A 21,786-nucleotide genomic window follows, 5' to 3' on the forward strand; every position below is an offset into this window, starting at 1 on the left:
GCAGATAAAAAGTGTAAAATGCATGTATAATTCAGGTATAACTGCATGGAGGGATTATTTATATCTAATGTTTGGCCTTTTATTGCTCGTGAATGGGCGCGTGCTTAATTCCATAATTAATGTGTTTCATTTTGAAGCGCGGAACACTAGAGCATTACCGTATCAATTTTCCACTCGTTCGAATAGAAATACTTTCTAAATGGGGAGATTTACACTAAAGCATATGTATGAAAATTAAACGGTGCACCGAAAGTGTCAGACAGGAGAATTTATTTCTTCATTAAATATGTGTTAAGAAAATTGCCATCTGGTTCGTTGTTAATAATAACAACAGAATTTCTTGTTTGTAGCCCCATTTAATTACAGAGCAATATGTGTAGCTCGCCCACCTTGAATTACTGTAATAAAAATCCACTCTCAGTTTCCTGTCAATGTACTGTAAATTAAATATAGAAAAAATTTAAATTACATGGCATTTTACTAATTATCTTCCACCTGTGTATGGAGAGGATAGAATACATCTGTTCTCTCCTTTCTGTCTCATATGAGGTGACTAAAATGGGAGCCCTTAGGAGTTCCCAATTAGGGAGGATGAACTGGTGACCATAGAATCCCTAACAGAGCTTGGCCTATCAGTTTCGCCTCTAATGTCCGACCTTCCTAGGCCAATAACTGTTCTCTTCTGGCCCCGTTGGTGTTGGGTTTGCGAGGCTAAGGGAGTCGTTCATTTTTAAGTCGTCCATGACAATATCTTCATTTCTCGAAGTAATGGACTTCGTTTACTTTTCCTCTGTTTAATACGAGAGGATTATTTTCCGGGTCCTTTTCTGAATGGTTAGTATAGTTGTCTTCAGGTCAGAGGTCTCCAGTTCGATTCCCAGCTTGGGCACAGGGTTTTCGTGTTCGTGTTCGTCTTAATACACATCTTCATATGCATTCGCCACCCGGCCATAAGCATACTTGTATCAAGCGTCACAAATTCGTACATATTCAAGTTCTAAAGGATAAATTAATTATTAGGAGGCGTGATTTGTTCAGTGGCATAGCTGCTGATTTCCAACCCGGATGGCTGAGGTTCGAATTCCGGGGTTAGATTTTTATATAAAAATTAGTTGGCATCAGGAAGTTTATACGGCCTAAACCAGAATGAGCCTAGGTGGCTGCAGCGACTCCAGAAATAACTGGAATTAGCTAAAGAAATTTATGGACGGGAGTGTTCGCTTCCTGAGAATGGTTTTCGGTGTTTTCTCATTTTCAATTCCAGGTACATTCCGAGACAGTTACTATTTACAGCCACAGCCGATTCCTTCCATATCCAATGTCCTTTCTCCATCATTCATTTCATATTCATTAGCTCCTCAATGAAGGTGATGTACGGAAAGACATCCGGCATTATAAATCCATCTCACCTTATCCCCGACTCCGTATCAAGAAACGGGACTAACGAGGGTAAAACCAAACCAAACCAAACCAAACCAAACCAAACCAAACCAAACCAAACCAAACCAAACCAAACCAAACCAAACCAAACCAAACCCCATGGCACTACAGCACTTGAAGGGCCTTGGCCTACCAAGCGACCGCTGCTCAGCCCGAATGCCTGCAGTCTACGAGGTGTCGTGTAGTCAGTACGACGAATCCTCTTGGCCGTTATTCTTGCCTTTCTATACCGGGGCCGCTATCTCACCGTCAGATAGCTCCTCAATTCTAATCACGTAGGTTGAGTGGACCTCGAACCAGCCCTCAGGTCCAGGTAAAAATCCCTGACCTGGCCGGGAATCGAACCCGGGGCCGGCTAATTAGGGTAAACATACAAATAATCTATAATTATATGTGTTCAACGTATCATTCATCACCCTGAGAAATGGAGGTCTTCATGTAAAAGGAACCAGGCCCGTGGTGCAGGGATAGCGTGCCTGCCTCTTACACGGAGGCCTCGCGTTCGGGCTGAGCAGCGGTCGCTTGGTAAGCCAAGGCCTTTCAGGGCTGTAGTTTCATGGGGTAGGGTTAGGTTTTCATGTAAAAGGAAAACGACTACCGAACGGTATGTCAATCTGATATTCTTTTTAACATGTTTGCATCATATTAAGCGGTTTGAAAGGAGATTTTCCATTAGTATGAGACCAGCAGGCTACAGACATAAAACTGTATACTTTTTAAACATTATTATGATGTCACAGGTTGTCCAGTGGCATATTGGTTAATTTCATCCAATTGCAAATGTACTTTATTCAATTTAATATGTGTTAATAAAAATATGCCACCTTACAATGCACTTTAAAATTGAAGGAAGAAGAGACTGTGGATAAATAATATCTTCGTTGAAGAATCTGCGAAATTGGTAATGTTCCAAAACGTCCACATAGTTCCGAGAGACAGATAATAAAACGTCAAATCGCCTGATGGCAGTCGATATCCGACGAAGATACGATAAGAAGATGAGGTAGATAAGATATTTCACTTGTGCTTACTTGCTTAGAAACCAGTTCTAACCCAAAAAGCATGCTTTCAGTTGTGGATGAATTAAGACCTACCACTGGAATCGAATTACCTGATCATCGAACACGACTTGAGATCGATAATTTCAATGAAATTTTATTTTTAATTCATGCTCATTATAATTTTTTGGATCCCAACATGTATAATCTCTTTTGTGCTATCAAATTTTTACTGTATCAATACGGTCTTCCAACCGTTATTTCATTCTCCAAGTGAAACAATGTGTGTGTATTATCTAGAGTACTTTAATAAAAATCTGGAAACATACCTTATAACAACATCACTCTGATGGAAATATTGATATTCATGAAATCCCTGTAAATGTTCATCAGAAATTACTCAATGAGTCAGCATAGTGGAATATAGTTTCTGGAAATATCAGATCAATAATCGTCACTTCGCGACTGTAGGGGCAGGTTGTAGGCACATGATAAGAAATGTTCCCGATCAGTTCGAAAAATGGCCTGCCTTAACCTCAAAGTCAAGAATCATTCAAACATTTTATTCTGATGTTAAAACTAACATGATCGGAAGCGATTTTATTTTAAATACAAGTTGTTGATAGTGCAGAAATATATCTGGGTCAATGTTTATTTGAATGTATTGTATATGAATTCAGGATTGCTCCGCTTATGATATTAATCGATATCGAATATGGTTGGTTTGAAGTCGATAGCTGGAATAACAACAGTACTGATGATGTTAATGACGACGACGATGATGATGATGATGATGATGATGATGATGATGTTTGTCTGTTTGATTGTTTGTTGTTTAAAGTGTCCTAACTGCTAGGTCATCGGCCCAACAACAGTACTTTAATGAATCGCAGTGTCTTAATCTATGTTATTATGATCCAGTTACGTCATTAATAATTTTGCTAATTGCTTTACGTCGCACCGACACAGATAGGTCTTATGGCGACGATGGGACAGGAGAGGGCTAGGAATGGGAAGGAAGCGGCCGTGGCCTTAATTAAGGTACAGCCCCAGCATTTGCCTGGTGTGAAAATGGGAAACCACGGAAATCCATCTTCAGGGCTGCCGACAGTGGGGTTCGAACCTACTATCTCCCGAATACTGGATACTGCACGCACTTAAGCGACTGCAGCTATCAAGCTCGGTTCATTAATAATTAGCATATTATAGTATGGTTGAGCAAACAAATTAATTACCGTGCGAGTTGGCCGTGCGGTTAGGGGCGCGTAGCTGTGAGCTTGCATTCGGGAGAAGTGGGTTCGAACCTCACTGCAGGCAGTTCTGAAGATGGTTTTCTATGGTTTCCGATTTTCACACGAAGAAAGTGCTGGGGATGACCTTAATTAAAAACACATCAACTTCCATCCCACTCCTAACCCTTTCTAATTCTATCGTCGCCGTAAAACCTGTCTGCGACGTATATCAGCTTGTAAGAAAAATCTCTGCCGTAGATCAGCCACGAATGATCTTGTTTAGTTTGCCATCTGAAAGAACAAAGCAGAACGTCGAAATTGACGTGCAGGCATCCTAGAAATATCAAATAAAAATGCCTGCACACAGTAGCAGAATCAACACGGCTATTTATTTACCACTCCACTCTGTATGTCTTCCTCTCAGCAACTTATTCTGATAAATTTAGTTTGCACATATTAATCATAAAACTGAATAACAATCATAAGACAAAGATAAGATTTTAATTGTAGTAGCATTAGTCTTTCTGTCACTCGAAGCTCTCTGTAGTCTTCCATTTATATTCTCTGTGAAGTTCTCTTTAAATGGTATGCTTGCTATCACTGCAAATTAAACTCCTCTTCTAGAATGATGTTCCGGGTGTAACAATATTCCTTTGCAAACTTATATACTGAACATGTACACAAAATGAATTCAGGGTGGTCTTAAACAATGTGAACAGAGTCTATGAGTGTTCGAGCGTTCGTAATACTAGTAAGCTATCTGAAAAAAAAAATTACGTCGATATCTTACTCCATTCTCATTTTATCAGCTGCTGAAATGAGCCAATCAGATCGCTTCTCTGGCGAATTCAAATGTTTTTTACGAGAGGGTGTAGTTAAATCTGGACGTGGCTTATGGCTAGTCCACGCCAAACATAATAAACAATGTTAACGAAAACATTTCTCAATATGTTAATAAACTTTTGTTAACAAACTTCTTTAAAATTGTGTCCACGCCAAAATATCTGTTTGTGAAGATACAATTGATATTGTGAGGAAGAAGAAAACACTCACAGCTGCAGATTTCACTATTTTAATGAGTTCAATTAAAGAAAAGCGCAGACGAAAAGTGTGGCAAAGGAAAATATTGGAAAAGCGTTTAGAATTAAGTTTGGAGAGGGCACTTACAGTATGTCAGAACTTTTTATTCATGATACAGCAGGCTTTCAGAACTTTCTGAAAATGTCCCCACATGACTTTCAGTTCTTGTTGACAGTAATTGGATCTGAAATTGCAAGAAATGATACAAATTATCGGAATGCCATCTCCATTAATGATAGGCTTGGCATAAATTTAATATTCCTAGCAACTGGTGACTCCTACAATTCATTCATGTATATTTCTAGAGTATCACAACAAGCTATGTCCGTTATTGTGCCTGAAGTGTATGAAGCTTTATACAACAATCTCAAGGAATTGGTAAAGGTAAGAAAATGAAAAATGTTTTTCAGTCAGTGACCAGGTCAGGGATGTAATGAATGAAGCAGATATAGGCTGTTAGTACGATGGGGTCGCCACTCCCAAAGTGACTTATTAATGAATGATAGGAAATGAGAATGGAGAGTGTTGCTGGAATGAAAGATGACAGGGAAAACCGGAGTACCCGGAGAAAATCCTGTCCCGCCTCCTATTTGTCCACCACAAATCACACATAGAGTGACCGGGATTTGAACCACGGTATCCAGCGGTGAGAGGCCGACGCGCTGCCGTCTGAGCCACGGAGGCACTTTGGTAAAGGGAAGAAACAAAGATAATATTTATGTATTCTATTTAGGTTAGTATTTCGTCACTGCCGGGACAAAACCTCCTATGTGAAATAATTTTAGCTTAGAACTATGGCTGGTAAGGTTCTGTAATCTAAGGTGCAATATCGTGTGCATTTCGTCAAGGCATTCTCGCTCTTCACAATGTATGTGCTGCGGGTCAGTATATCTCCAAAACATATTATCACATAGGAGGTTTTGTCCCGGCAATGACGTTTTTTCTGATGATATACAAGTGGTTTTGGAAGGTTAGGTTATTCAGTGATGAGTGAAGCTGAAAATTACTGAATTATATTTACAACAGTCGACTTTAAAAATAAGTTTCATTCACCATAAATATAAAAATACATTAAAACATTCCTAAAAGAATTATTATACAGAAATATAACTACCATATAACATACCTAAAAGAATACAAAAATAAGAATACATAAAAATTTACATTACACCCGTAAATACACTTCCAAAGTAGTGCTTTCAATCCCACATTCGCCCCCACTCACTCACACTCATCCCGACTCAATCACCCACACTCGCAATCCGACTCAATCCCACTTTATACCATATCAAGATGTGCAACATTTCAGATTGATTATACACAAGTTAACTTCGTGGCTGACGATACCTCACAACAAACTCAAAACAAAAGAAATAAGGAAAAGGACTGGTTCTTCTTTCTTTATTCGTGTCAGAAGTATCAACTTTACTTATAGATATTTAACAAAAAGCAACAAGATATCTACATTCCTACTATACAAATATACAAGTCTATTATACAGTCACAGATAGAGCAACAATATTCGAGAGCTAGATGATGCTTTCCCAGTATTGGCGACGTCAATAGCGTTGGGGGAGGCTGCAATCAAGTCTTTCATAGTGCACATTGAAGGACATAAAACACAGACATAGATGTTGGATCGTCTGCTGCTCTCCGCAATCACAAAGTGATGAATCACTTGAGAAGCCCCACTTCCGCAAGTTTACTTTGGTTCTGCCGACTTCTGTACGGAGTCTGTTAAGGGCTTTCCATACTGTCCACTTCTCCTGGTGTCCACATGGAAGACTTTCCTTTGGCTCTATCCAGTTGGAAAGGTGGTGGATTCTTTCTTTCCACATTGTGACTCTAGCATTCTCTGCTTTCCCCTCAAGGTTAACTGATGTGCGGAGAAAACATTTCCTAGATTTTAGCCTCTGTGTGGCTGGTTGGTATCCATAGAGAGGATGTGCTTCTGAAGAAGATGCCTGGAGCCTTTCTTGTTAGCTGCTACCTCCCTACGAATCTCACCGGGAGCAATACCAGCTAAACGTTGGACCTTCTCAATGGGTGTAGGTTTCAAACATCCAGTGATGATCCTGCAGCTTTCGTTTAAAGCGATGTCGACCTGCTTCGTATGAGCTGACCTGTACCAAACCGGGGAGGCATATTCTCCTGCAGAATAGCATAGAGCTAGAGCTGATGTTCTAATTGTTTGTGGTTGTGTTCCCCAACTTGTTCCTGATAACTTTCGTAGAATGTTGTTTCTGGCAGCTATCTTTTGTTTCAGATTTTGGCAATGTTTCTTATATGTTAATGTGCGATCCAGCATAACTCCCAGGTACCTTGGTGAAAAGCAGTGTTCCAGTAAGTTCCCATTCCATAGTACTTTGAGTTTCTGAGAGGCCTGCGCATGCCGCAGATGGAACGCACAGATTTGAGTCTTAGCTGGATTTGGTTTGAATTGGTTTTTCTCATAATAGGTACCTAGCTCTTCTAGTGCAGCAGTTAAAGAGATCTCTGCTTCATCAAAGGTATCAGTTTGAGTAGTAAGTGCAAGGTCATCGGCATAGATAAAGCTTTTAGTATTTTCTGGTAATGGCTGGTCATTAGTGTAGATGTTGAAAAGAATAGGAGCCAGTACACTGCCTTGAGGTAGTCCATTCCTTTGATTCCTCCATCTGCTTCGGCGTCCTTGTAATTCGACAAAAAGGCGACGATTTTCCAGGAGAGTAGCTATCATCTTGGTTACCTTGATGTCTGTAATCATTCTATAAAGTTTGTGTAATAATATCCTGTGATTTACTGTATCGTAGGCGGCTGAGAGGTCCACAAAAGCCACACCAGTAATCTTCTTCATTTCAAACCCGTCCTCGATATGCTGGGTTAGATGTAAAACCTGTGCTGTGCAACTCTTTCCTGGGCGGAAGCCACATTGCTGAGGGATTAGGACTTGGTCTACCACTCCCATTAAGCGATTGAGCAACATTCTTTCCATTATTTTGTATAGGTGGCAGAGTAAGGAGATTGGTCTGAAATTTTTAGGGTTCGAAGGTTCCTTTCCAGGTTTCAGAAATGCGATCACCTTGGATTTTCTCTATATTTTTGGAATTTTTAGGGAAATAAAGCAGTTGTTGAAGAATTTTAAAAGCCATGCCTGTGTGGTTGAACTGAAGTGTTTTATTTGTTCTATTGTTTTATCATCTAATCCTGCCGCTTTTCCATTTTTGGCGCATTGAATCGCTTTCTGTAATTCCGTTATTTCAAATGGCCGGGATAGGTTACTGGACTTCATTACCTCGCTTGTTAGAATATTATGTTCCATCTTCCTTATTGGGTGATTTGTTTTCCCATTGATGGCAAGCTGATTAGCGATTTGGTTTGCCGTAACATTTGCATGGACTGGTCCCTTGGTTGGATCGTTGCTAAGTCGTTTGAGAAGCTTCCAAGCCTTTCGGCTATCCCTTGACATGTCAGTTTCCTCCATAAGTTTGATCCAAGCATCTTTCTTTGCCTCTGCAATTGAGGAAAGCAGTTTCCTTCCAGCTGAGATAGTGTCTTCACTTAGTGGATCTTCCTGAAACGGTGAAATATATGTGTTCATTTGGGCAGCTGTGTCTGAAGTTAGACCTTGTATATAGTTAACTCTGCATCCTCGTGGTATGGAAGCGCGGGAAGCTTTCTTCACAGCTTCAACAAACTGATCATAAAACTCTGGTGTTGGGTGGATATCTGATATTATTTTATCAAGGGTTGAGCTGAACTTCTCCCAGTCTGCTTTTTTGAAATTATATCTCCTTCGAAACGGAACCTTTATTGGTTGAATTGCAGAGAAAAGGTGACACATTACGGGTCGATGCTGGGTATTTGGAATAGGATTGCACATTGGTTTCACACATTGCTGTGCCACGTGTTCACTCACAAATATCAGATCTGGGTTGAAGCCTCGTCGCCATCTACTGCTGATAAAGGATGGAGGTAGTTTAGGGTCATGAATAAGTTGTAATTGGTAATCATCAGCCCATTATAACACAGCTTCTCCATTATTATCATCATCTGTATATCCCCATGCACTGTTATGGCTGTTGAAGTCTCCAACCACAAAGTATGTATTTTGCTTGAAGTAGTTATCTGGAATTTTAAAGGAGAAATCTACATTTGGTGGTTTGTAGATGCCCGAAACGGTGCAGTTACTGAGTTCCACAGTTATTATCTCGATTTGATTTTCATTGGTGGTTGCAACAGACAAAATTTGTAAATTTGGTTTGGCAAAAACAGCGCTGCCATACTGTCTGTGGGGAATCTCGGCCACAAGTCTCATTCCCGCTATTTTTGGTCGCCGTAGTTGCTCATCCCTGTGAGTTTCCTGAAGGCATAATATATCACATTTGTAAGTTTGACAAAGCTGGTGTAATATTCCTTCTTTAGATGGAGATAAACCTTCAATATTTACAGATATAATGGTTAGTGCTGGTCTTGATAAAGACCGTTCCGAATATAGCGATTGGGTCATATTGACTGGTAGATACTTCTGGAATGCTGACGTTCAGTTCAGTACTGGAATTTTAATCCAGGTACCTGTGCAGGGGCACCACGAGCAGGAATCAACTTCACCCCCAAAGGACTGGTAAAAGCAATGATGATAAAAAATCAGAGGCTTACAGTGCATTTCATCAAGTGTCCAAAAGCACCAGTGACACCAGAGGATGATTTTGATGTTTCATAACATATATATGTTACAAAACGTGTGTTTGATGTGAAATGTTACACGTTATGGTAAATGATTACAATACAAAATTTTAAGAAGTTACAACATAAGAAGAATATAAATACATTAAAACATAGCAGTAGAATTACAATTAAAGGTACAATTATAATAAAGCACAAAAAAGTACTTCACGTTAGTAGGCAATATTCTTTTATGCACATTATAAAGTTTGTTCACTTAGGAATTCTAATACTTATAGTTTCACCACCTTCATTAAAAATTGTTCCATTGACGCTTTAAATATTATATTATCTATTTCGAACTCCACTCTTGCCAGAAGATGAGGATTGTTTTTAAATTGCCGCAGTTCATTGCCAATCAAACATCCATACACATCAAAATCATCCTCTGGTGTCACTAGCGCTTGTGCCACTTGCTGGAATGTACTGTTAGCCTCCGATATTATATCATCACTGCTTTTACCAGTCATTTTCATTTTTATTTTGAGTTGAATTTGTTGTGAGGTGATACTGCTGCCTTGAGTACTCCCCTCCATTTCCATCAGTGGAGGAAACTGACTTTCAGAGCTCGCACAGCATGTATCGTCAGGGTCGAAGTACACTTGTGTGTCATCAATCTGAAATGTTACAAGTTTTGGTGTAATAAATGTTGAAACGTGATCAGTTCTTGACATTTTCATATGCGTACTATTTTCTCTGGTCTTAAGTTAAATTATTAAAAGGGCACTCAACCACAATTTTTGGGTGTAAGTTAAGGTATTATGAAACCTTTATTTGTTTGCTTATTTCAGGTTCCACAAGTTCACACAGACTGGTTAAGAATAGAGAGAGGATTTTCTGGAATATGGAATTTCAGTGAGTGTATTGGGACAATAGATAGTAAAGATGTGGTATTACAATACCCTCCAAATAGTGGTAGCCACTATCACAACTACTAAGGCACCCAGAGCATAGTCCTTTTGGCTGCAATAGATGTAAATTACATGTTTGCTTATTTTGATGGTGGATCTAATGGGAGACTATCAGATGGTGGAGTGCATGTCAATTCTATTCTATATCCAGCAATTACGAATCACTTATTAGATATTCCGAAACCCTGACCACTTCCTGGGAGAGAGATTGATACTCCGTATGTATTTATAGCCGATGAAGCATTTCCATCGCGCACGAATATTATGAAACCATTCCATGGTGGTTTTGAGAGGGGATCACGTGAAAGGATCTACAACTATCGGCTTAGCAGGGGTCGGCGGGTGGTTGAAAATGTGTTTGGAATAATGACAGCAAACTTCAGAGTTTTCAGGAAACCACTAATGCTTGTTCCAGCTAAAGCTAGAGTTATTGTAACTGCATGCATTGTACTTCACAAATGTTTGCGTTGAAATAAAAGTGCAAGAAATACATAGATTCTTCCAGGGTCATTTGATATTGAAGGTACTGAAAATGGGACAGTCACTCCAGGTTTATGGAGACTGGATAAATTTGAATTGCGACCTATACAGGAAATACAATGTAGGCCAGCACAAGATGCGAAGAATATGCGCCTTGAATTTACAAATTATTTTTTGATTGAGGAAGGAAGTGTGCCATGGCATGATAAATGTCCATAAAACTGTTGTGGTTAGTGCGATGGAATGGTTATTCTTCCATGGTATATTTGTTTACATAGCTCATTAGTATAATAATTTAATCATAATACTGTTCTTATGTTACATGCATTTTGATTTGACTCTTACGTGCTAATAGAAAAATAAGTATGCTACTAAGTTGTTAACTTTTTTCACACCAAGCGGCCACCTAAATATTGAGTTCCCTGACGGCAATGCACATATGTTTATGTATGAATAATTTCAAGATAAGAATTATATATTTGTAAAAGAATAAATAGCCTACATGTTTGCTTACCACTACCTGTAAATTGCTTATTGTGGTCTCGCTATCTTCTTCCCTTATCTTAAACGCTAGCATTTTCTTAAATGCAATCCATTTTGGTGTGTTAACACAATCCTGACTGCTTCCACATTTTTACTCTTCTTCACTTTCAAAAATTATCTGTGAAACTTACCTCTGAGTTTGTTAATTTTATGCTCAATATCATGTTGAGTGGAATTAAACTCAGAGGCCAGTTCCGAGTAATTATCTATTCGAGCATTCCTGTCCTTGTGATTTGGATGCCGACTGTCCCACAAAACAGGATAATTCTGGTATTTTGTAATTCCGGGAAATATACGAGTTGATTGAGATTCAATAGTCGATTTTGAGAAATAAAAAAAGCATTGTATTCCGCGCTACGAGTTTGCATGTTCTAATTGCATCTTTGCGAATGTGCGAACCGAAAAGTTAACGAACGAAAACACGAAATGCTAATGAAAAGTTTCATTCATGAAAGTTAAAGAAATTTTGTTTATCAACATGCTCGAAAAGTTAATGAACAGGCTATTTTATTTACGAACAGACATTAATGTTCATTAACAATGTTTATTGACAAATTTAATGAAAGTATCTTTGTGTGGACTAACCATCAGTCCGGCTTGAGAGCCATGCCTAGAAATGAGCATCAAACACTAACACACCGTAACGTGCCTGCAATGGGTCGAGCCTTCCAGCAGTGAGGCCCTTGTTCAAGTCCCTCCCCTGGAGAGGTTTATTTATTTTACTGGCGCTCTGAAGCCGGTCTTAAGCCACATGAAGATTTAGCCACATTGCCTCGCAAAGCCCATCTAAATTTGCCCTCGAAGCGATTTGATTAGCTAACTTCAGCAGCTGATAAAATGATAACGGCGTGAGATATCTAAATATTTCCAATTACTTATCAGTATGACCAACGCTCCAACACTCGTATACCAGGTTCACGTTGTTTCGACCAGCCTGTAACACTCCTATGCATTTCATTAACGTATGTGAACGTACCATATCGATGGCTTTCTTTAAAAACCTCGTAAGTCCGAATACTCTTCCTATCCATTATATTCCTTAAGACTGGTCACGCCTCCCAGTCACATATTTATATGCAGTCCAAAAGAATGATTTTCGTTATGGTCATTTTCCTCTGCCAATTTGTAAAGGAAACTGAACCTTAAGTACATTATACTGTAGGAGTGTGTAAATTTGCCGTGCAATCAACATCCCTACAATACGGTACGGTAAGGTCCATTTTCCTTTAGATATTAGCAAAGGAAAATGAACACAACGAAAATTATTCTGATGGACTGCATACAAATATATGACCGGGAGGCGTGACCAGTCTTAAGGAATATAATGGGTAGGAAGAACATTTGGACGTACGAGGTTTTAAAAGAAAGCCATCGATATGTGTTCACTGTCTATACTGCTCTCTGACTCTGTTTCAATGCTTCTTCCTTTAGAGTTATAAAGTAACTTGCTACTGCATCCGTCATTGACGGGTTAGTTTCGTGCAGTTACAGCAGTACTTTCATATGCCAGTCAGCGGAATGTTATTGTTCATTAAATTTTCAGGTTCTAGAACACGCACATTATCGTAAAAACATAAATGCATATGAACTTTTTTTTGTACAGAGCTGAATTTTAAGCCTACATACTGGGTGGGCGCCATTATCTGATAGGGCTAAACCGTTGCCCATTAGTTTTGCTTTCAGCGGATGAAATGTGCGAAAATTCAGAGAATACATGCATATTAATAACGACCTTTTTAAAATGATTATTACCGAGCTCGATAGCTGCAGTCGCTTAAGTGCGGCCAGTATCCAGTATTCGGGAGATAGTGGGTTCGAGTCCCACTGTCGGCAGCCCTGAAGATGGTTTTCCATGGTTTCCCATTTTCACACCAGGAAAATGCTGGGGTGTACTTTAATCAAGGCCACGGCCACTTCCTTCCCACTCCTAGGCTCTTCCTGTCCCATCGTCACCATAAGACATATCTGTGTCGAAGCGACGTAAAGCAAATAGCAAAAAAATTAAAAAAAAATGGTTATTTATTGTAAATACGAACAATGCTGTATTTGAACTTAAAATATACATTAATCACGAATTTAAGCTGAATTTTTCGGAGATTTAGGTGTGAATGAACGAGAAACAAAAAGACATAACTTCATTTTAATATATCGTCACTGCCGGGACAAAACCTCCTATGTGAAATATTTTAGCATAGAACTTTAGCCGGTAAGGTTCTGTCATCTAAGGTGCAATATTGAGTGAATATTGTCAAGGCATTCACGCTCTTCATAATGTATGTGCTGCGGGTCAGTATACCTTCACAAATATTATCACATAGGAGGTTTTGTCCCGGCAATAACAATTTGTAGTTTGTGAGGAACAATTAATAAGTAAAGGAAAGGTTACAGTGATGCTGGGAGTTAATATGACGGGGTCTGGCTCAATGGCTAAATGGTTAGCGTGGTGGCCTTTGGTCACATGAGACCCGGGTTCGATTCCCGGCAGGGTCGGGAATTTTAACCATAATTGGTTAATTTCGCTGGCGCGGGGGCTGGGTGTATGTGCCGTCTTCATCATCATTTCATCCTCATCACGACACGCAGGTCGCCTACGGGAGTCAAATCAAAAGATCTGCATCTGGCGAGCCGAAATTGTCCTCGGACACTCCCGGCACTAAAAGCCATACGCCATTTCGTTTCAATATGACGGGAACCGGAAAACAAGCTTCTAGTGATCGCGAAATCGGCTAAGCCACGTTGTTTTTCGGGTGTGAATTCATTACCGGTAGCGTACAAAAGCAACCCCGGAAGTCGTGGATGACAAGCTCCATTTACGAATGTTGGGTACGTGGTTTCGAGCCTATATACAGAGTCAGTCGAACACAAATGACAGTGTTACACACAGTAACAAATATTGTTGAAAAGTATGTGGAAGAAAATAAGGTTAACAGTAAAAAAAAGAGACTGACAATTTTTTCCAAAGGTGTTAACGGAGGGGTATTTTTCTTGTTTCACTGCTGTATGTAGTTACTTTAATAAGAGTAATAATCAAAGCGATGCCGTAATATACGAGTTTGTTAGTACACTTTTAAATATTGTAAACAATACTGTATTCATTATAAGCCCTTAGATACATATGATTCAATTAAGCGGTGTATATGCTCAAAAAAGGTATTCTCTATATATCAAAATTTCGATAACTCGAAATAAAATTTAGCTCCCGAGGTGAATCGAGATATCAAGGTTCCACTGTATATCATCGCTGTGCAAAGGAAACCTTGTAGCTCCTTCGGAGTAAAGTTTACAGAAGAAGTCCAAAACTGAGCAGTCAGCAATAGCCGGAAAACTTTTCCTGGCATTTCATTGCTTAACGATAGCCAATCATTCGACCATTGGATTCTTCTGTTCCCTTCTCCGGCAACGGAGCAAGTCCTCACAAGACAGATGGAGAAACGTAATTTTCTCGTGAGTGGAATTATTAATACAACAATTACTATTGTACTGCATACACTGCTACTGAAAAAAATTGAAGTGAGTGAGTGGATTTCGAAAAAAAAGTTCAAAAGAATACTGCAGCATGAGTAAGCATTTTTTCATACCTAGACAACTAGACAATGGAAGATACAAACTGACACATGTTACTCGCAAAATTTTTAGTGATAGATGGAAACCCTAGTGCTGAATCGGTAGACCTCGGCAAGCTTCAAGATTCGTATTGGCAAACTTTTAACACATAAACTATTCATCGCTATGTGACAGCTGGCGAACACTTTACGTATTAGTACTATTGTTGTTTACACAGCAAAGCCAAACTACAGAATTCATGGTGCGAACAAGATTCGCATCGAGAATTGTTATATAATGTGTATGTGACACAGTTGTTAGCTTAAGATAATAAAGGTTTAGAAAATACGTATCGATCGATCATATTATCGATTCAATTAAGATATTGTTTCAATTTAGTTGGCAGTATTACCGTAACCCGGAGAGGTCACTCCTCACTTCGGACAAAAATCTATCACTAAAATGTGTGCGAGAAATATTTTTTAATGAATAGTTCGGAAAGGTTACTCTGTGTATTTGTAGACAAAAAATTACATCAAAACAAGATTTTATTGACAATGAGGAAGGCGCAACTCTTTTCTGAACTGCTCTCCTAAAATAGACGCTAGGATAAATCTGCGTACCCCTTCAGATGACTACGCGTACCCCTAGTAGTACGCGTACCTCATTTTGAAAAACACTGCTCTAGAGAATGATGCGATGAGGTCACTTCGATAAAAAAAGCCTTCTAAATGTCATTCACACATGGCCATCCATCAATACTTTACATCACAGCTCCCACGTTTACCAGGTAATATCGCGCCACACAATTGTTATTGCTAATATCAGATGACCCCTAGCTATGAGACGTATTTATATCAGTTTGAAGAAAGAAACCCAAGAAATACGTAGGTTGATGCTCCCACCACCTAGAAATAGAGACATTGTAAATATTTTGGGTTTAATCCATGGGAAAGTGCAGCGTGCTCCAAGTGGAAGCAGGTAACTGTTTTTATTTGAAATAATATGATTCTTGAATATTTTGAGTGTAACTGTTTATTATACAGCGATACAGCCTGTAGCTCTGTGTGGAAAAGAATGTCATCCTTTGACTTGGAAGAATCGGCAAACCTACCATCAGTAAAACTTCATATCGTCGCTGCCGGGACAAAACCTCCTATGTGAAATATTTTAGCATAGAACTTTGGCCGGTAAGGTTATGTCATCTAAGGTGCAATATTGTGTGAATATTGTCAAGGCATTCTAGCTCTTCATAATGTATGTGCTAAGGGTCAGTATATCTCCAAAAATTATATCGCATTGGAGGTTTTGTCCCGGCAACGACGATATAAACTTTTTTTTTCTTTGCTAGCTGCTTTACGTCGTACCGACACAGATAGGTCTTATGGCGACGATGGAACAGGAAAGGACTAGGAATTGGAAGGGAGCGACCATGGCCTTAATTAAGATACAGGCCCAGCATTTGCCTGATGTAAAAATGGGAAACCACGGAGCATATAAACTAATAATAAAAATATCAGACCCAAATAGGATAACAGACTGGATTCACCAGAACCACTGAATCATGTCCTGCGGAACTGTCAAATTTCTCATCTGTAAGTCCAACAAAATAATAATAATAATAATAATAATAATAATAATAATAATAATATGTCAAATTATCCATTATTTTCCTTAAGACTGTTCACGCTTTCCAACCACAGATCGATATGCAGTCCATCAGAACATTTTCGTTGAGTTCATTTTCCTATGCGCGTGTGTAAAGGAAAATGAACCTTGCTGTGCCGTACTATACGAATGTATGTTTGCATGACATATTTATCCACTCCTAGAGTATTGGAGTGTGATGGAGTATGATGTATTTAAACTTCACGGACATAGGAAAATGAACTGAAACGAAAATCATTCTGATGGACTCCGTATCAATATGTGGCTGGGAGGCGTGACCAGTCTTAAGGGAAATAATGGATAGGAAGAGCATTGTCAAAATCGTGGTTTTGGAACAGCAGCGACGATATATTTGCCGGTTCCGTTGTGAGATGATTACTGTAGTTCCATGGTATAGGGGTAGCGTGTATTCCTCTTATTCATAGGTCTGGGGTTCACTTCCTACCCATTCCGAGAATATTCATTTATGCTAACCTGTGACACCGTAATATCTGCAGGAATCTGGGTGGGCAGAAATCATCTTGACAGGTCAAGGGCTTCAACAGCTTCTTCCCAATACGGTCGTTTCTAGATATCTACCTGCTACTTGGAGGACTCGACTATTGATTTCCGTATAGTTCAAAGCTTCTAATCCTGGATTTAGACCTGGAATGGGTCTCCCAGCTATGGAGCTGTTAGATTTATGACGGCCAGTGCAACCGGTCCAATCAGCGAATTAATAAGGCTGGCTGAGGATGTCATTGCACTTCGGTGTCAGAAGACCATCTATTGGACAGCAGTCACCTTGGCGGGCCATGCCCTTGGCTAACATTACATTAATCCAGTGTTGGTAGGGCTGGTAATGAGTTAACAATTCCACAAAGTCGTCATCACATGACTGAGAGTAAGTACTGCTCTCTTAAACCATTTTATAGTAATTAATACCTACTTCTGATGAAGAAATTAGTTAGCATATAACATTAGCATGTCGTACTAAAATAATTAATGGTTTAATATTTCTTTATTCCTCAAATAAACCCATGAGCTTTAATACGCCCTTGATATCCTTTGGCTGTCCTAAAAATCACTTAACACGGGAAGCCCCAGTGCGTCCAATTTGAGAGCGTGTGGGGGAGTGCGACCACAGGGCCGTTATTTGGGCCTTCAATTTCCTTTCTCTCTTACTTGTATTAGCTCACTTTCATTTCTGCTATCGACCTTCCTTCGTCTACTCCTGTTCTCTTCCAAAACCGACAGTATTACCGTTGAGTGTCTTTAATTTTCACGCCCATCGATACTTTTCCCCAGGTTTGGGGGATATCTTCATTCTTCGAAGGATTTGAACTCTTCCATTCTTTCCCTTGGATTAGAGAAGATCTTTGGTCAGTTTAACTTCATCTTTAAATAATAATCACCACCACCACTGCATTTATTTTGGGATGAGTACAGACTGTTTTCATCCACCAACCTAATGTTCATCTCCCTTACTTCAGTCTCTATTGACTTAGGAAGATCTTTGTTTATCAACGAACAGAGGAAAACAAAAGCGCTATTTAAAGCACTCAATTCTCAGAAATGTCTGACTTATTCTTTCAGGAGATGTCAACGTTAGTCGACCTTATCTCTTAGTGCCTTTGTTTTCTGCCGACATCCCTCGGGCAGGTGGATCGTCCGCTGTTATCACACTTGTTCGGAGCCAGCTTGAATTATTGATGAGTAGAATGCGTGTTATCGCTGGAAGTGTGGCTAGAATCTGCAATGTGCTCCGCTATAACCGGGTCGTGTACTGATCTGGCCCAAGGGGGGCTGTTCGGTTTGAGAAACCTTCCTCCTTCTTTTGGCCTTTCTCCCCCCCACACCACGCCGCAAACTAAAGAAAGCGCTGGCTGATCCAATTCAGGCCATACAAACGTGCGTATAGAATTACAAGAGAAAAGGTCTTAAGACCTTGGAAACCCCTTTTTTTCCTTTCTTGAATCTTGATCCTGTAATCTGTGAACAGTTTTGTTCATTCGTACGAGACCTGTGTGAAGATATTCAGGTTGTTTGTATGTTCAGCTGCCGTGCTCCCTGGAGCTCAATCCTGTGTAGCGATGCACGGCAATGTTTCAACCTTATTTTTTCTTTTCAAAGCAACAAAATTCTCTCCCTTTTGTTTGCTTTCATTACAGATATTACACACAGATGTGTGGAGGATTGAAACTTATCTTCGTTACGGTTACTAATTTCTTTAAGCTGGCTTCTGAATGAAATCCTGTAGGCCTTCTGTGTTCTGACGCGGAAAGATGCAAGCTGCTGTTTTCTTCAGAGACACGGTGGAGGTATAAAGTACCTGAGGTAATGTGGGTTTAGTTGTTGTAAGGATTACTTTTCTAGACTTTTATTAGGATCAGTTACATAATGCATTGTGTATCTGCAATCCCTATAAGCATATGACAAGCTTCGTTAGCTCCTTTGATACGTCTGTTAGGATTAGATGCCGTTGAATTAGGCGAATATACCCATACAACAATACACCTGGTTATATGACCCATTCAGAAACGGTACCAGAGTTTTTTGGAAACCACAACCCCTTGCGGGCCATTTCGATATTTGTATGCAGTTATTTACTACTCCCAAAGGCCCCAAGTTCGATTCCAGACCAAGTCAGGGATTGCTGCTCTAGTCCAGAAAGCCAATATTAACGGCCGAGAGGATTCATCGTGCTGACCACACGACACCTCGTCATTTGCAGTGTTAAATTCGTAGTCCAAAGCCCTTCAGGACTGTAGTTCCGTATGATTATTTTGCGTTATTTACTGTTGCGGTTTTATATTAGTGTCCTCTTCCTCTCTTTCGTGCAAATACCTTGAGGCATTGTGAACAACAGTCCCATGTAATTCCAGTGTGAAATCTGTATAACTGTGGTGTCTGTAGCGTCGAGCGAGCTGGCCATGCGAATAGGGTAGCGTACCTGTGAGCTTGCATTCAAGAAATTGTGGGTTCGATTCCCACTATCAGTAGCTCTGAAAATGCTTTTCAGTGGTGTTCCATTTTCACATCTGGCAAATGCTGGGGCTGTATTTTAATCAAGGCCACGGCCGCTACCACCTCATTCCTATCCATTTCCCATCCTTATATCGTCGAAATATGTGATGTATTTTTGCGACGTTAAATCACTAGGAAAAAAAATGTTTTTTTGAAATAAGTTGGCTGTGGACTACAGTGTAACTTAGTTACAACGACACCCGAGGGACATGATCAACTTTGTCGTTATAAACGAGCGTGGCTGTTATCGACATTAGTGCTATTCAGTAAATCGAGGTGGAAAATGATATAGAACAAGCCAAAATTATGCTTATTTATACCGTAGATATGTACTTTTAAGCTTGGCATTGAAGTAAAGAATTGATGATCGTACACGATAAAATACATTAATTTCTTCCCGGACCAAACCGTTTTGTTGCTTTATATACTTTATTTAACAAATAATACGTCGACATTCCGTACATAGGTACGTAAAATAACACGGTCCAAATAACATAACAGTAATTGAGCAGGTATTGTGGATATCCAGAATGTTCCGATTGTCTCTGGGATTCTCTTGGACCATGTCAAAAATTAAGGTGTGTAGCGAAGACATCTTGTTGCCCAAGTCGTAGAGAAAACGAGGAAGACACATCACTCAATCAATCAATCAATCAATACAGATCAGCATTTAGGGCAGTCGCCCTGGTTGCACATGGCCATTCCATGTGAAGCGATAATAATTCCGTCATAGAAACGGCGTCCAAATTGACCCAAGAAGAGGCCTGCCACGAGTTTGACCACCGAAGGAAGCGGTGAATAGAGAACATCGTGGAAGACACGGGTGCTGTAGACTTTAACCCTGAAGGCGTCGTAGACATGGAAAATGGTGAAGATATAACAGTAAAGTGAAAATCATATGAAGGGAAGAATTTAGATGAGAGATAGAGAGAAAGTAATTTAGCAGACCGTGGACAACTCACCAATAAGAAATATAAAATACAGTATTATATTTCATGAAATATTGGGAAATTTCGGAAAGTAAATAACATAAACTCATTCGCATCATTTCACGAGCCCTGGTCGCGAGCGGAGTTTTGGGGCATGAATGAAATGACGAGATCAACTCGCAATGATGCAGTGTCTCGCTTATCTTCATATACGTATTAGATTACCTTCGCAATATCAATTCTCACAGTACACACTGTAGGGAAGTGGAGACATTTACTGTTGCTAAACAATGCTGTCTGTATTTCTGTGTGACACTGGTATTATTGAACAACAGTTTATTTGCATCGGTATTCACTATCCATTATTCAGTAGAACCAGCATCGCGATAATGACGAGAGTTTGAATGTTCTTGTAGACATTGTTTTACATGGCGATTATGTCGACAATTAGGTCTACTGTTTGGAAGAAAATGAATCCGAGTTCCAGGGTAGTGACAGCAACAGTAAAAGTTATTCGTGTGCGAATATTGAAGAAAGTGAGAGTGAAAATGCCACGCAAGGTCCTTCCAAACGCGCGCGGCCGCTGACACAACAAAACCGTAGCGGCTGGAAATTGGAGAACAAAGACATTAATTCTGATAAATATATATCCTTTTCGTGGATACAGCGGTGTTACAGAAATACTTACGAAAAATTTAGAGCCCTCCCACCATCCGAGCTTGGAATGTATTTAGAACACGCGGATCAAATTTTTAAAAAAATATTTCAAATGAAAGATTTTTACCGTAAACATCAGTCGTTAAAGGAATGAAGAATGTGCAAGCCATAACTTTCAATGTCAAGAATGCGAAATTTGAGTAATTATCTTAATTAGTTGGTACTTTTTGCAGGTTTACAGTATGTGTGGAAAGTATACTCAAACTATCGGCGGGGAAATTAAATCTGATTCCACAGTGAATAATGTGGCCATTTATTGAGATTTGAATGGGTAAAAGGAACTCAACCCCCTACAATATGTAATGAATATTCAGGTGACAACAGACCTAAATATTGTTTGGTTATTGGAGAATTTTATTCCAAATTAAGGTTAAAATGACGTTATATGCAAGGTAGGCGTATGTATGTTTGCCAATATGCTTGTCATATGAAACAAGGCTAAAAAAACCTTCTTTATGAGGAATATGTTTGTACCAAAGATTACTGGACACTATATACGAGGTGTCGCTGTAACTGATGTCACTATAACAAAGTT

Source organism: Anabrus simplex, chromosome 8, assembly GCF_040414725.1.
Source record: "Anabrus simplex isolate iqAnaSimp1 chromosome 8, ASM4041472v1, whole genome shotgun sequence".
NCBI classification, from domain to species: domain Eukaryota; kingdom Metazoa; phylum Arthropoda; class Insecta; order Orthoptera; family Tettigoniidae; genus Anabrus; species Anabrus simplex.